We start from the raw sequence: 14,074 nt of genomic DNA, 5'->3' as shown, positions 1-14,074 counted from the left end.
CACTAAAGGAAGAAAAAAAATGTAAAAAAAAAAACATAGCTGGAAGTCAATAGGGAAATAAAAAAAACACACACTTTTAGATGGGTTACTTTTTCATGGGAAAAAAAAAAAAACACCATGTATCGCCCTTGGCATTTTTACCTTTTTTATTTCTGTAATGCATCTGGTATGGAACCACATACAGAAGCACAGAAATGTAACACATACTACATTTTGTACCATGTTAAAACTTTGCTACATGAATATTCCTGTGCAGCATTCTCATTTCATACTAGCTGGGCAGTGTATTGGAAGACCACTGAACAATTACAGTCTATTTTAGCCAACTGCTGATATTAAGGATTTACATACTAGCATCTGCTAGATATTAATATATTAGATAGTGAAAATGTTTAACTGAAAACTTCCAACTCTGAGGGAATTGTTGTTACATTTAATGAATCTAATGTGAGATACTGTACTCTTCACTAATGCCAGATTTGCAGCTGCTACACATTATCAAGTGGATGAAACTCAATAGGCGATTACATTAATCCTGTATGTGCCAAATGGGACTCCTTGAGACAATTACTGAAGATTGCAATAGTAAACTGTCAACAGTCTTGGGCCCTTCTAATGTAATAAATAGTTTGTTATGCAACTTGTTTGACAAATGTGCACTGTAGGTTTACATGTCATATGGATAAAAATAAGACATGCAAATGTTGAATCATGTCAGATATCAAACTCATTTATTCAGTGTTGTTATTTATATTTTCAAATATTTTCAACCAATAAATATAACTCAATTTTATATGAGCTCACTAAGGATAAGGCAATATTCCAGGTGGAGCGTTAGCGTCATAGATCCATTATAGATCAAAATAGCTGAATACATCATTACCGAATTACATTATTACGAGTGATAAAGAAAATGATCACAAAGCAAAGAATAAAAAATGAATATTCTGTTTGATACTCCAACCTATTAAGTCTTCAACTACATTTTCCATGATAAATTTTACTCATTCTTCATAGTCAGGAGCCTAATAAATATCTTAGATTTAATTTATAATATTGCACATATTGCACAGAAAGCAGAGACACTATGGTGCGGCACAGTCAATGTTCAATGTCATCACATCATCGGTGTAATGCATCAAAGAAATTGCTTCTCAGTTCAATTGGAGCTTCTATCTCATAGTTTAAGACATCTAGGAAGAGAGGAAACTAAATTAAAAGCGCAGTATACATGAATGTTATTAATTATTTGGGACTAAATATAGGTAGAAATAAAATGGCAATATATCTAAAAAGAATTTTACATCTATTGTAAGTGCTAAAAGAATCTACAGAAATGAAAGGATTCACCATTTGATAGATTGAACATTTTCACCCCCTTCAACTTGCACTACCTTATTTATAAAAGGTGTCTTCATCATTGTAGAAATAAAGCACATTATGTCTTTCCTTATTTTAACCAGAAAAAAAAAAAAAAAAAAAAATTATATATATATATATATATATATATATATATATATATATATATATATATATGATGAGTATTTAACTCAGGGCGAGTTCACCACTCCTGGTGTGACGGAGCTTTCAAGGGCCACTAAGCACTCCGCAGACATTCTGGGTAGGGGAATATTCAAATCAGCTCATTACATCACCTTCTCAGGCGATGTTCCTTGGTATCAGCTTAGCTCCAGTTAAGGAATATAAAAAGCTAATCGGGATTAATGCCAAACCAGAACTCTCTCTCCAGAAGGAAAGAGGGACCCATCTGCAGACAACTGTTTCGGGGTTCTTGCCCCTAATCAGCACAGAGCAGGGTGATCTGGCTTGGCTGAGATGAGGGGGCCTTAGACCAACTAAACGGGGTGAGTATTTAACTCAGGGCGAGTTCACAACTCCTGGTGAACTCATCCCGTTTAGTTGGTCTAAGGCCCCTCATCTCAGCCAAGCCAGATCACTCTGCTCCGTACTGACGAGGGGCTAGAACCCCCCCCCCCCCCTTGGGTCCCTCTTTCCTTCTGGAGAGAGAGTTCTGGTTTGGCATTAATCCCGATTAGCTTTTTATATTCCGTAACTGGAGCTAAGCTGATACCAGGGAACATCGCCTGAGAAGGTGATGTAATGAGCTGATTTGCATATTCCCATATATATATATATATATATATATATATATATATATATATATATATAGTTCATCAAAATCAATGCAGCACTACTTAGCCAAAGATGTATGGTGCCAGGGCCTCGACCCGATCACAGTCCGTACAATAGAAGAAACTGGTGCAGCACTCAAAAATAGTAAAAATGTGAAAAATGTATTCCTTCATGTCAAACAAAAAAGCTTTTATGCTTGACATGAAGGAATACATTTTTCAAATTTTTACAATGTTTGAGTGCTGCACCAGTTTCTTATATATATATATATATATATATATATATATATATATATATATATGTATATTTGAGAAGTTTTCATGTAATAGAAAATGTTGAACAGAGATTATTTTGAATGAAGAAAAACCTGTATTGTGAGTTATGCTGAACGAATACAGTGATTTTAACAAATAAAGTGATTTTAACAAAAATAGCAGGATAATTGATATGCAGTATCATGTTAGAGCATGTAGTGTTTCATACCTAGTATACAGCAATTTATCATATATAACATGCCCAGATATAGTTACCCGGCAGCAGTTCTCTGTACACCATAGTAAACAGTACAATAACACAATGTTTAGCTGGAACAATAATGCAGTAATATAGAGTAGATGCAATTTATATCTTGGACATTTTTTTTTTTTTTTTATTCCTTTTGTATTCTAATCTTCTTTATTACCTTAAATTTAAAATGGTTATCAGAAAGATAAACACAAATGGCCTATGGCCTTTAACTATAAGTAACACTTGGCACTTGTCTCTTTCATTAGGTGCATTTGTATTTGAAATCCAAAAGTAATTATGTATTCATTAATTGATAACATTTTGGATAGCAAATACAAGTCCACATATGTAAGAACAAGTGTCAAGTGTTATTTATATTGTACAAAGGACTGGGATCCTACTTGTGCACCAGATCAAGAATGCCGTAATTATATTATACCCAATTTCAGAGCCATAAATGAGAATGTGACTGGGTGGGGTCTATCCAAAAAGACCCATGCCAAACCACACATTAAAGCGGTAACATGTTTCCAGCTAGTTAATTCAGTATTTTATGTTTCCCTCCAGGGCTGATACACCCTGTGTCTAGGCTGGCTCTTGCCATCTGTATAGTAGCAGGGCTGTTCCATGGGATGATATGAACGCCCCCTTTTCGAGAAAAAATCCCTGTGATCCAGATGGGAAAAGGGTGTAGCCAAGAAATGGTCATTGGTTTCTTGGTTATGGAACCAGAATATTAGTACTGAAAGAAAGTCCCATGAAGTGAGTACCAAGTTATTCTATAAAGATTGTTCACACAAAGCATTGGGATGCTTCAATGTAATGTACTTGATTAAGGGGTACTTGGCTTAGGAACATTAAGAAAGTTGTCCTGGATAAACTTACAGGATCAAATGGAGATCCAAAACTTAGAGGCTGCAATCTTTGTTGACATTGCGGCAACATTTCGGTCTGTGAAGGTAATGGTAATTTATAATGGGATTCAAGGACATCTTTTTAAGAGTGGTTTTGTTTTGGGATTCATTTATATGATGTACCAGTCGTGGCTACTCTTTGTTTGGAGTAATGGGGAAAAAAGGCAACATTAGGAAACCATATCAGTGGGGGAATAGGAATCAAGGTAGCGGAAAACTATGCCTGCCACATCAGCTAAAACATGTAAATGCAAGGCATATACAAGAACCTCTACATTATGCTCTATTATTAGTCTATGCTGAACTTGCAGACTTGGCTTCATATTTTCCCACCTGACCAATGATTTAACTGTATATCATGAATCAGAAAGGGATACAATATATGAAAAAAACGGTGATGGTCAATAGAAGAAATATGCGACAAACTGCCTGAAAAACCACAAGTCTTAGAGCATTCTGCTAAAACAGAAAAATGGTGAAAGCTAAACTGAAGAATAGGAGATTAAAATTTCCTATTGACTTTCTACTTACAACGTATACAGAAAATTATGTTACAAGAAACGTAATTTTTTTTCTTAAAAAACGCTATATGTCACCAATATTAAAGGGAGTTTTGGGACTTTTAAAATGACAGTCTGTCAATAAAATAGGCCATCAATATCCATTTGGTCGGGGTCTAACTCTCAGCACCCCTAAAGTATGTTCCCCTGAAGGAGCCATAATGCTCACGCAAGTGCTGTGGTTTAACTCCAACCAGACTCAACTTTGTACATTTGGTAGTATCTGTATCTGGTATTGCAGCTTGTCTCTTTGAAGTGAATGGGATGAGCTGCAATATCAGGTAGAGCTGGTACTGAATGTGTGGAGCTATGCCTGGTAGAAATTAAGAGGTTTCAGTGCTTGCATAAAGACCACAGGCTCTCCAAAGAGTTGATTGGTGGTTGTAGTAGTCAGACATCCATTGATGGTATATGTAAAAGGGGATATGTCAGCTGAAAATGATGGTCCAATCTACTGACACTGTTAGATAGCTGTTAGAACTAGGGCATACATTGTATCTTTTCTATGTCTGTGTATCCATAATGTAAATAAATCTTTTTTTTTTTCGTTCTTCTGGTGCAAAGAGTCAAAGAGGGTTTCAATGCCTCCTCGCTCCCCCTCCCTTCTCTGTTCCTGCTTGATTGACAGTCAAATAGAAGCTGAGCCCAGTTTCAAATCTCACACCTGTGCACAATTTTATATCCACATAGCAGGAACAAGATTTGGATGTTGAGCCCTGACTGTCAATTAGGCAGGGATATGGATGGGATGGGGGCTTGGAAATGCCTCTGACTCATTTCACCAGAGATTTTTTCTATGTTATGGAAGCATAGGTGCCACTTGTCCCCTTGTCCTAACAGTGTCAGCAGTTAAGAATGTGAATTGCAGCAGACAGATTCCCTATAAGCATAGGCCATCAGCATTAAAGTCCTGGAAAATCCCTTTAGTCTGATTCTAATAGAAAATGCTTTTGCATTTAATTGATAAAACATTTGCGAGATTTGGACGGTAAGACAAATAATTATGTCTACATGCTCAAGGAAATGCAATGTATTTGTCATTACAAAGGGTGGAGTTGATTTCCCAGAAGAGTTCAAGTATTTAGGAAAACTATCCATCACTTGGAGATCTCGCTGTTTGTGACACATAAAGAAACCTAAGATGAACTCTGAAGTTAAATCCAATCTACATTTTCATCAGTATGTTGCCTTCAGTGCATAAATTACTCTTTAACTCTGTTTCATCTCTTATACACACTTTTTTTCAGCATCATCTGCTTTAAAATAAAAAAAAAATTTTACAAAACTTTTGGTACCATCAATTAACTTCCGATTGATTTAACAGCCATAATATTAAAAGGGGTTGTGCACTTTAATAAAATTTAGCCAAAATAAAGGGGGTAAGTGCCTAAATGGTGGTGGGTGGGTGTTGCTTGGGTTAGGTCCCAATGCTTGGACCCTCATCAAGTTCCTGTCAAAATACAACATTTTGGATCGTTTGAAAAAAAAAAACAACTTTGCTTCTGATAAAACTTTACATTTATTTGATCCGCATTAACATGAAAAACAGACAATAAAAAAACAGCATACAAGGACAGCTAAAGGGGTAATTCTAGACCACATATCCCACATCCTCCTTGGGATGCCTATTCATAGTTTCCCATGAGACCTGAGTGAGTCCAATATAGGACTATTGGTATCTACTGTTGATGCATGGTGATTTTTTTCCCCATTTCTGTATCCTAATGCATTTTTAAATATATTGCCTTTTGATTGTCCTGTGTGCTATCCCCAATCCCAGATTTAAGGGCGGAAGCACGTCAGGATTGCTTGTTGTTTGTGACCCAGGAATGTTGCATTTAGGGGTCTCTGTATTGTACTGGGGCAGCAACAATAATTTTGATGTTAGATCCCTATAACTTGACTACTTAAGGATATTCACTATATATCTACAGCAACAGGTGACAACCCTCATTATTTGCATTAATCTTTTCATGTCATTTACCCATTGATGATTACTTTTTGTTTTCTATTATCTGTTTCTTTCATCTGCATACAAAAGTTTGTGTGCATGGGCATAACCATAAAAAATTAAGTAACGAACCTTTGTGACCACAGTTCCACCAGCATTCCACTATGGTTCCTGGATAAATAACCATTTAGTCTATCAGGAGTATAATACCACAGCTAAAAAGTTTTTACAGCCGAATTAGAATGTAAACTACATCGAAATGCCTGCTGTATTGCCCGAAAGCCACCTAGAAAGTAATCATCAGCAAAGGGTTTTTTAAGGTCAGTCTCCTAAAGGCAAAGGGGGTGTATTTTGTTAAAGACATCAAAATTCTGAAAAGCAACAAACAAAGGCCTAGGACGCTTACTATTACTAGCTCAGAACCGAAAAAATAATTTGTCAGCTTGAAGGTCCAAAGGTGTCAAACTAGAAAAAAGATGTCTAATTTGGAGAAGTCACCCTGTAGGAGAGAGTATGCAGCTAGATTGATGTAGAGAGCCCAAATTGTTTGCACAACTCATAAGATTATGTACTGTTGATATCTTTCTCAACCCAGGATGCTAAGTCAGTATTTGAAAAGGGCAATAGATAAGGAGCACACTTCCAATATAGTCCCAGAAGATGCCTGTTTATGATACAAAACACAAGCATTTTAAGAAGCTGATCCAAATGGGCACAGAAAAACCCTGCCTTGATCCATCCGAGCACCCAGGTCTTCAACAGTAAATTTCAAAAGGTTCATGAGATAAAAATGAGGTAATGAGGAAGAATTTAAAGTGGTACTCCACTGCTAGACATCTTTGGATAGGTGATAAGATGTCTAATCACAGGGGTACCACTACTGCCCCCCCCCCACAATCTCCCTCAGCACCTGGTGTTCTAAACAAATGCCGGGTTCCGGAGGTAGTGGTTGTGACATCACAGCCACGCCCCCTCATGGAGTCACACCACGCCTCCTCTATTCATGTCTATGGGACGGGGCGTAACGGTCAATAGACATGAATGAAGGGGGCATGTTGTGATATCATGAGAGGGTGTGGCTGTGACATCATGATCACTGCCACAGGCTCTTAGCATTCTGAACAAAATGTTCAACACCGGAGGCACTGGAGTACCCCTTTAAGGAGGGCCAGTAACATTTCTCTTATAGTGGTCTACATCAGTGATTTACCTGAAGACCCTAATCTGATACCTACTTCAACTGCAACAGCAGTTGCAGACACTCTGGGTCTTTGCTTCAGTAGGCTGCCGAAGGGATAATTGGTAGCAAGGTGGGAAAGATAGCAGGGCTCTTCTACACAAGCAGTTCATCCATGCTAATAGAAGCCCCTGAAGTACCTCCATCAGATGGTGGAGTGCAGAATAAGAAGTGGACCATCTTTTGTTAGTAGGGCATTATCTGAGGAATTTCTTCACTGACTGGCTGGGTGTGATGTAAGGAGGGCTGTTGCTCTAGGTCGGAGCCAACTTAATAATTTTCCCCGAACATAACTGTCTCTTCCTTCTTCCAAGCATAATAGGGAGCTTGTCCTTGTAAATAGATTAGGAGTCATTAGGAATAGATTAGGGGTCATTTAGGCTGAAAAAAGTTGCTAAAACAGAGCTCTGCCTCTACACGCCAATGCAGTTAGACTGTCAGACCATGTTCCAAATACAAAAAATTTTAAAATATGTATCTATTGTATATTGTATCTATTTTGTATATGTATATTGTCTCTAAAATCCATTTGATATGTTCTCCATCCTTTTTTTTTTTTTTTTGCATGTTCTCGGCAATGAGATATGAACAACACCCAATGCCTTGCTTGTTCTTTGAACTCTAAACAGCTTTTTTTTTTTTTTTTTTTTAAGAATGTTCTTGGGATTCCTAAGAATGAAATCTGCACTTTCTGGGAAATCCCATCGAGGTATAACACACATCAAAAACAAAGACGGCACAGTTTTAATGTTTTTAGGCCAGGATGTTTGAATAAAATACAGATTGAATTCACACAGCTGCTTATAGTGATTCATTTCCTCTGTTCCCATGCGTACCTAATAAAAAAAACTGTCTACACTACAACAAGCAGTTTCCATAGAATCAATATAAGAAACAGATTCCTTTCTCTGTCATTTGGGTCTGGCAATGGCTGAGGCTGCTACAAGTTCATCTTTGATTATGGCATAAAACCAGTCATGTTTTAATCTAGTACAAGACTGGGATTCCTTAACTATATGCAAAGGAAATGACATAAATATCAACTATGTGAAAAATCATGTTTGTGGAGTCATGCAATACAAAACAGATGTGGAGGCATCTGGTCAATTTTATTTCAGAAAAACGAAACAGAGCATTTAAGACTTGTGGGACATAATTTATGATTTTTGGTATTGCAAGAGGTGGCTTTTTAGTTTCCCCCTGACACCTCATATCTCTCTAGTTATGACCCTAAAAAGAACATTTAACCCCTTAAGGACCGAGCGCTTTTCCGTTTTTGCACTTTTGTTTTTTCCTCCTTACCATTTAAAAATCATAACCCTTTCAATTTTGCACCTAAAAATTCATATGATGGCTTATTTTTTGCACCACCAATTCTACTTTGTAATGACATCAGTCATTTTACCCAAAAATTGACGGCGAAACCAAAAAAAATTATAATTGTGCGTAAAAATTTAAGAGAAAAAAACATTTTGTAATTATGGGGGCTTACGTTTCTACGCAGTACATTTTTCGGTAAAAATGACACCTTCTCTTTATTCTGTAGTTCCATACAATTAAAATGATATCCTACTTATATAGGATGATTTTGTCATATTTCTGGAAAAAATCATAACTACAGGCACGAAAATGTATATGTTTAAAATTGTCATCTTCTGACCCCTATAATTTTTGGCGGTATGAGGGCTAATTTTTTTAACTTAATTATAAGGAAGGGGTTAAGGGGTGTTTTTTTTTTTTTTTACTTTTTATTCAACTTTTTTTTTACACTTTTAGTCCCCTTAGGGGACTTCTAGGAGGAATCATTAGATTCCTCATACAGATCAATGTGGTTTCATGGAACCATGTTGATCTGTGTGCTCTGCACTCAATTGATAAAGCCTGATCCTGCCAGGCTTTTATCATTCATAACTCAGCAGTCAGCCCTCTGACTACCTCAGCAGTGAATCGCCCCCCTCGCAACCGCGCTGTGGAGGGTAATCCACCCCACTTGACCACCAGGGATGGTTTAAATGTCCCTTTGGACACTTTGACAGTGGCTATCTAAAGGGTTAATAGTCACCCGCAGCAATCGCTGCATGTCGGCTATTAACGCCAGCCCCCAGCTACAGGAATCAGCTGGGAGCCGGCTGGTATGGCACGGGATCAAGCTGGGAGCCCGTGCCATACAATGGTTGCCGTTTGCCGGAAGTACAGGCTAAATTTATAAGGCCTAAATATGTTTACAAACACTCAGAAACACTGATTAAGTTTTGTACAATTATGAAATAATTGTACCAGTTATTTTGGCAGAAATGTCTAGTACCAGCAGTGTATTCCCACCAAATTAACAATTACTCGATAACCATTTAATAAAACATTATTTGGCTAAACCAAATAAGACATATATACAAGCATTAATACAATAATACTGTACATACTCTATGTTTAGCATGAATCTACCAGAGTGATATATAAATATTTAGAAATGTAGAAATGATACAGCAAATATACAGTCAAGTGGCTAAGTCTCCACCTACTCTCCTCACATAAAGCAGAAAAACAGGTTGTTTTGCCACGCCTACTGTGGCTTTGTTTGAAACTAAGCTTTAGACTGCTGGGGCAGGGAAATGTTTACTAAATGGTATATTAGGGTGTAAAAACACAACTTTTTCATGTCCATAACATCACTAATACTTGGCTTACACTCTGTACCTAACCCAGCTAATGTGTACAGCTAAATTCATTCTGGCTGTTGAATTGTGATTGAATCTTCTTATTTGAGCAAATCTACAAAAATTTTGAAGATAAAATAATCTCTAGTGAGCCCTTTCTCGATCGGGATAGTGATGTCATCATTGTCTACAGTAAAAATCTTATAGAACAGTATAGATTCCCTTGCATCCAGTTTTACTTTTTGTGGGACTAGCCCTTTCTTTCAGACCAATTTGTTTGAAAATGTACTATAGAAATGATTTAATAATTATTTATATTTGGATAGTAATGCAAACAAAGTTTTTGCTTTTTTCCTTTATATTTTCAAACCATTCAACAGTGACCTTTAAATATTGTAGTACATTTATAGAACAGGTTTGTATGGGTATGGGTAATCAATTCTATATGCCAGTAATAAACTTTATTGAGAACATCATTAGATAAAAACAATTAAAAAGGGACAGTATAGCCAGACAAAAAAAGGAGTTGGTAAGGTAGGTAACATATCATAAATTAGCATAAATGTATAAGTGCAAAGCATGACATAGTTATTCCTATCTAAACAGTAGGGCCACCAGTACAACAAAATATAAGTTACACATAGCAGTCAAGTAGAAAGTGCACAGAAAACAATAGCTAAATAAGGAGGTCACTGAATAGATGGCCTCCAGTGAGTGGTCAGGAGGAAGGGGAAAAGCAAATGATAGTGTGCAAATAGGAGCTCAAAAGAACTGCGGGATACCAATCAATGCCCGCCCATCTTGAGCACAAAAAGCAGCATTGCCATAAAGCTTCCCCACTCACAGAGCACAAGCTAGGACATAGACAGTATACCTACCCACACAACACCAGCACCCCAACGTCGTTTCGCCGTTTGGCTTCCTCAGGGAGTACTCCCTGATACTCCCTGAGGAAGCCAAATGGCGAAACGACGTTGGGGTGCTGGTGTTGTGTGGGTAGGTACACTGTCTATGTCTCCTAGCTTGTGCTCTGTGAGTGGGGAAGCTTTATGGCAATGCTGCTTTTTGTGCTCAAGATGGGCGGGCATTGATTGGTATCCCGCAGTTCTTTTGAGCTCCTATTTGCACACTATCATTTGCTTTTCCCCTTCCTCCTGACCACTCACTGGAGGCCATCTATTCAGTGACCTCCTTATTTAGCTATTGTTTTCTGTGCACTTTCTACATGACTGCTATGTGTAACTTATATTTTGTTGTACTGGTGGCCCTACTGTTTAGATAGGAATAACTATGTCATGCTTTGCACTTATACATTTATGCTAATTTATGATATGTTACCTACCTTACCAACTCCTTTTTTTGTCTGGCTATACTGTCCCTTTTTAATTGTTTTTATCTAATGATGTTCTCAATAAAGTTTATTACTGGCGTATAGAATTGATGTTCAAGTGTGTATATGGGATCTCTTGTTAGTTGCTAACACACTCAACCTAAAATATATTGGTATTATTTTGCCCTTTCTTTGGATTTATTATGGGTATGGGTAATACCTAGTATATGTATATTATTTTTTATATTGTAACAATTATATAATGAAACGTAAGTAAAAAATATTGTTTGCATTTTTAATCTATTATTTTCTATTTATCACCACTGGATGCCTCACTTTCTCTGCAATCTGTTTTTTTACTGTTGTTTGGGGAAATCTTTCTCTAGCAACAGACACAGCAATATGGCACAAAGAAAATCGGAGGGCAGGGCTTAGCATTTGCTATGGGCAGGGGAAAGGAACAGAGAAAAATAGTGATCCTGAGCTGTGTGCAAGCACACTGAGGCTTTCTCAAGCCTCTAGAGGATCTGTACTGTTCATGACAGACTTCTCAGTAGCAGCAGGTCAATGTGTAACCCATTTCGTGCTGTGGTATTGCTGTATGTAAACAGTTCTGCCTCCTGTATCCAATTTGCCCCTTCTCCATTCTACAGTCTGCAGGCCTGTTTTTACCAGCAGCAGTTAAGTGCTTAGTGTAACCACTTTTTTCTTCTTTCATTTCTGCTCACATATCACCTTGAAAAGCCAGTTCATCAGTAACTTATTCCCGTCTTTACTGAATTGTACTGCATAAATCATCCCCCAGTATAGTGCCAGCTTGTCCTGTCCAGTGTATTTTCACTAGCAATATATCATGGCACAGCAAAGAGGAGTTTGTTGGATTGACCAGAGAAGTAAGGGAAAGGAAATCCATGTATGTGTACTGTATGTGAACTACTGTCAAATAACCCAACTCTGGTTCCACCCCCTTAAATGGATAAAATAAGAAAGAGATGTGTATCATTGAGGTGGATCTTAAGGGTCTAATAATAACAGTAAGAACACTATATCAAGTGTTCACACACAACAATGGTTAGTGTGAGTGAGTATAAGGCCCGGTCTGCAGCCTCCCCAATCATGCAAATAGGGGCAAGTAAAGACTTCTAAGGAGTAGTGGGTTTCAGCGGCGCTGACCAGGGATGGACACGTCAGGTGAGTAGATAAGGTTTATTAAAATAAAATTCAACATGCCTGATGAAACCGCGAAAGTGCGGTGAAACGCATTGCATTTTGTTTTAATAAACATTTTCTACTCACCTGACGTGTCCATCCCTGGTCAGCACCGCTGTAACCCACCACTCATTGGAAGCCTTCACTTGCCACTAATCACAGAGTTAAAGGCATAATACAGAACCTAAAGGGGTTATCCGGGGAGTGGGGACCAAAAAGAAAAAGAAAATATTCCTCACTGCTGAGACTGTTAGAAGAGGGACGTGGCTTGTCAGTATGATGTCAAAAGAAGACATGACTTGATTAGCTACAATAGGGAGGGGGTGGCTTGATTGGATGATGCTAGAAATGGGACATGGCTTGTCAGTATTATGTCAGAAAAGGACGTGGCTTACAAGGCAAGGATGCTGAAAAGCAGTGCAAAGTGTCACATTATCTCTGTCTGTTGGGGGAGGGGGAGGGCGGGAAGTAAGACAGGACCAAGGATGGCAGGTTTTTCTTTACTTATGCCTGTCACAGCATATTTCACCAGGGAAAACAGCCCCATACAGGTAATAAGTGTATATTACAATAGAGTTGGTCTGGCCATGAGGGGACAAAATATGAATGTTTTTACAATGTGGAGTACCCCTTTAAATGAGGATGCTGAAATAATGAAATATTGGTCTTTGCCCTTATCAGAAGCCTAAACTCTTATCCTCAAGTCACTAGATTTTGTATAACTATTATAAAAAGAAGGCAGGAGACATTTCCATGACTTACTTTTTTAGTAAAAAATAGAGAATAAATGCAGAGTAGCACAGCAGAAGGTTTTCTATAGCATTTTCGTTGGTACATGTTGTCTGTGTTGGAAGCTGTCACAATGAATTGAATGTTTCTTTCACACTTTGAATGATGAGAACATCTTGACAATGATGTTTGATTATAAGTAGTGATTTACCTCAACCCTGCATTTAATAAAAATAAATCCTGTACAGTATTGTCAGAATGAGACATTTCTTAATCAACGCCGGCAGTGTCAGAACTGCTCAAGAAAGTCACATCTGTGTTTTGAAGAATAAAAGTTATTTTTTCGACCACCGTAAACCAAAGAGACAGTGATCAGCTCATCTGTAACATACTGCTTATGAGTGGAGACAGTGTGCTTCATAAAGGAGGGTGCAAGGACTTTCACTTTGGACAGTCTAGATAAGGTAATATCAGACATAGGTAATTTAACATGTGAAAACATTAAAATACTGTGTCTATCAGAGATACATTGCAATATGGCAGCTATGGCTGGCCTTTCTAGAAACACCACTCTACATTACAGGTTAGGTCTACAACCTATATAGGGGATCTCTTCTCTGTTGTTATTGCTCACTGATAATCTGTAAGACGTGACAGAGAGAGGAGGATTGCAACCCCCCAATTTCTCTTCTCCATTTTTTTCCCTTCTTCATGTTTCTCCTCCCTGCCTCTTCTCTCTCCTACCCCTCCTACATTTCCTTCTCTCTCCTTCCCTCTCTCCCTCCCATTCCTCCTCCAGTGCTCCCCTTTGGCTACTCCCTGTCCTAAT

This window comes from Hyla sarda, chromosome 5 (genome assembly GCF_029499605.1).
Source record: "Hyla sarda isolate aHylSar1 chromosome 5, aHylSar1.hap1, whole genome shotgun sequence".
Classification (NCBI taxonomy): domain Eukaryota; kingdom Metazoa; phylum Chordata; class Amphibia; order Anura; family Hylidae; genus Hyla; species Hyla sarda.
This window is presented reverse-complemented; position numbering follows the sequence as displayed.